Source organism: Asparagus officinalis, chromosome 8, assembly GCF_001876935.1.
Source record: "Asparagus officinalis chromosome 8, Aspof.V1, whole genome shotgun sequence".
In the NCBI taxonomy this organism is placed as follows: Eukaryota; Viridiplantae; Streptophyta; class Magnoliopsida; order Asparagales; family Asparagaceae; genus Asparagus; species Asparagus officinalis.
Genome location: NC_033801.1, coordinates 126883135 through 126887305, shown reverse-complemented (window position 1 = coordinate 126887305; position 4171 = coordinate 126883135). Strand labels below are relative to the sequence as shown.

Genomic DNA, 4171 nt, shown 5'->3' with positions numbered 1-4171 from the left:
TCTCCTCGCCCTCTCTCTCTCTTTCATCCTCATCATCATCATATTGAGCTTAGGTTGTTCTTCATGTGCCCATCTTCTCCACCATGACCAGCCTCTACCTAATTCACTCACTTATTTGAGTACGGTGCATGAGACTAGAGTTTATTTCTTGATTTAGTCACTATTGTTTTTTTTCGAAGATCGATCACTACTATTTTGATCATGGCTTCAATGGTAAGTTTGCATCTATCTTTATACTAGCTACCTTTTGCTAAACTAGATACTTAGTATTCATTTATGTTCAAGTAGCTAGAAAGCTCTATTTCTCTCGTTGAATATGGACTTCTATATATATGTGTCTAGGATTTTCCTAGATTTCCATATAACTTAATTATTTTGAAGAGATTTAGTCATTCATATACATGGATTTCTGTGAAGTAAATTAATATTGCATGAGCTAGCTAATCTCAAAATTAGTATAATTTGTAGTCAATTCTTACTATTTCTCCTAAGGTATTAAATTCATTAGTTTGATAATGTTGTCTTGTAGAATGTGTTATGAGAGCCCTCCATGCATGCGTACCATATGCTTTTTGCCCCTTCTCTCATTCTTTTTGTCTATAATAATCAGGTGTTCTTTTTTTGTACTTAATTAATTGTTCCAAAATATCTAAGAACATATGATATGTAGTTATCTATTAATTGAGATATGAAAAGAGTAATAATCCCCTTGATTTTATCTCCCAGACTATGAAACGTTGCTGATACGCTTCATTCAAACATTAAATTGAGAGTTCATTTTGCTAGATTTATGCAGCACGTTTCATGGTACCAAATTTAGGAATAAACCCCCCAAAAATTATAAAAGGTAAAGAAAATTTCAGAGATTGTTTCATATTCTTTTTTACTATGCTGCTTGATCGTCTTTAGTCTCGATAGATTTCTTCAAGGGTATTCTTATTGAGATGACTTCTAGTTCTAGACCATCAAGAGGAAATAATTAATGGATTCATACATAGCATCAAAGGATTAGCTAAAAGTCTCTTTAAACTGCAATGATCAATTTCTCTAGGTCATTTATAAAAAAATTCATAACAATTTAAGTGAATTAGACCATGTTATATCATGTGTTATAACGCACCGCAAATTGGATTAATCGATCATAATTCGTGTCTTATTTGAATAAGTTAACATTTGAAATTATGTAATTAGTATCATCATCGATCTGTGAACTAGGATCAATGTAAGAGCTTGTAATTAAACTAGAACCAGAGATATGTCCTTTTGAACTCTTACATTTAAGTTTTGAGAAAGGCTTGTGATCAGTGCTCACCATTTCTGAATTGTCTTTTGCCAAGAAATTTGATACATAACTTACTTATAAAACTCTTTTTCAATTGCTTTTTCGGAAACTAATAACACTGTTAGGACTTTAGTGATTATTAATTATGATTGCATTTTCAAGCTGTACATCTCGTATGTAAGTTATGAGAAGCATTTTGTAGAATTTGGAAATAATAATTAAGAAGCATGTGATCCAATATTATTGTAGAAAATTTCTATAGATCTCTCATCCCTCAATTCACAAGGACCTATACGATATTATAAATGGCTTTTTTTCCTTGCAAGTTATAATGAGCTCACTTACAATATATTGTGAATGAAAACATTTGTGCCATTGTTTTTGTAAGTGCTAATAGACATAAATCAAGCTTTGGTCCTTTTTTTTAATGCCTATCCACTTTCAGTTATGCATATAACTAGACAGCTCGCAAGCCATTGAATTTGTGCATATTTATGTTTTAGGTTGATGGATCGCTATCTGTTATAAAAACTCGAGTTCTTGAAGATGATCAGAAAATGAATAAATCGAAGGAGGAGACGTCGGATATATAATCTCTCTTACTCAAGAACCAAAATCTTTTTTTTTTAAATACGTTTGAGGCACCTCAAGATTTTGATTTACTTTTCAATGATTTTTTTGATCATATATAACGTATAGTAGTAGTATAATATATATATATATATATATATATATATATATAATAATATATAATCAGATATTTAGATTTTCCACATGGTGCCGACGTAATGTCGAAAGCGACGATGGGTTCACGCCCAAACTGGTGTGTTTGGGTGGTTTTAGACTATGCTTAACTCAAGCTTTAACGGAGCCGGATCACTCGCACAATGTTAGCCTCAATCTTATGAATTTTAAGGCCTGTCCTTAGATGATTTATCTGAGGCGTCACATTAGGACACCTCTTTCATATATATATTATAGATTATATATATATAATATATATTATATATATATGATATATATATATAGAGAGAGAGAGAGAGAGAGTGAGGAGAGAAGAGAGGAGCAAGAGAGAGAAAACGCGAGCCGTGAGACTGCACCCGTAGGAAATTCCTACGCTGTAAGTGTATGACATGTGAAGCCCCCACACCAGACTGATAGTACGGGCCTCACATGTCATACACTTGCAGCCCGTAGCCGAACATTTCCTACGCCTGCTAACTCACCTCCCGTTTTCTCATCATATATATTATATAATATTATATAATATAATATATAAGTATATATATATATATATATATATATATATATATATCATATATATATATATATATATATATATATATATATATATAGAATATATATATATATATACGATATATAATATTATATATATATATACCCTTTTAAAAGAAGGAGTACTAGAAAAACTTTCTGTACCCTAAATTACCCTTTACCTATTGTAAATATAACAAAGTTATACCTTTTTTATCGTTACACAGAATCAGAAATCAGCAGCACTAAACCCTTCATTCCTTTCATTCTCCGTTCCGTCGGTTACGCATTCTCAATCTTCCTCTTCTTCTTCGTCCCTCCCTCTCTCCTCAAACCTCCAAGATTTCCCCTCCCTCTTCGCCAGCCACAACACTCTCCTCCTCTCCTCCCCAAACCCTAGCAAACCCTACGTCAAAAACCCCAGACCCCCTCATTCTCCTCCCTGTCCCTCTCCCCTCGACGAAACCCTAACCCCAGCAAATCCCTCCTGAAATTCCTCTACCTCCTCGACCGATCCCTCATAGGCACCGCCGCCGCCGGCATCGTCGGCGCCTTCACCTACGTCTGCCTCCTCGCCATCAACACCATCAAAACCATGCCCCTCGACGCCGCCGTTAAGACCTTCAGATCCGATGGGATTCTAGGGTTTCGGGTTGTCGACGAGCTCGGCGATCTACTTCACGACTTGCGAGTTTGGGAAGGCAATGTGGGGGAAGTCGCCGGGTTACCCTCTGATTTTGATTCCGCCGACTGCAGGGGCGATGGGGAATGTTGTGTCATCAGCGATTATGGTGCCAAATGAGTTGATTACGCAGAGGATGCAGGCTGGGGCTGCTGGGCGTTCTTGGGAGGTAATGGTGGATGCATTTGTTGAGCTCGTGATTGAATTTTTGATTTAGTTTAATTTTTTTGGTGTTTCTTGGTGTTGGAGGATTTTGTAAGACTGCTCTTTTTTAGAGAACTAGGAAAACTCATCTCTACTACCCCCAATGAAATCCAAACATCCCCTGTGCTTCTGTATGCTCATGCAAGCTGGTTATGCACTAATTGAAAACGACAATCCCAGTATAACCATTCAGTGGGATACGCTAATGCTCCGGGAAAGCCTTCCCACTTTCTTAATTCATCAATTGCCAAGATGAGTATTATTGTCATCATCATCACCGCATCCCCTCTACCTCAGTTCTCAAATTTTGGGCATCAGTTAGGATCATGAAGGAAAATCATCGAAGAAGGTAAGATTTGATTTTAGCTATGAAAATTTTGGGCATCAGTTAGGATCATGAAGGAAAATCATCGAAGAAGGTAAGATTTGATTTTAGCTATGAATCAAAGAAAATATTCAGGTATGAGTTGAGGAAAATCATCGAAGAAGGTAAGATTTGATTTTAGCTATGAATCAAAGAAAATATTCAGGTATGAGTTAAGTAGTTTCTGTACTTTGGTTTTGATTTTGAAATTTATTTGTACATGCACTCTCTTTCTTGGATTTCCTATGAATCTTCTTAGATGAAGTATAACTTAGTACAAAACTTGATGAGTGTATTGTAGGCGTCTAAAATTGCCTATGAGAGCCCGCACGAAACTCGAAACAATGAATTGGCGAGACAAGAA

At 35.6% G+C, this 4171-nt stretch overlaps 1 pseudogene; it reads left to right on the top strand.

Annotated features, from left to right (window-relative positions):
- Window positions 3319–4171, top strand: part of LOC109821893 — a 29878-nt pseudogene continuing 29025 nt past the window's right edge.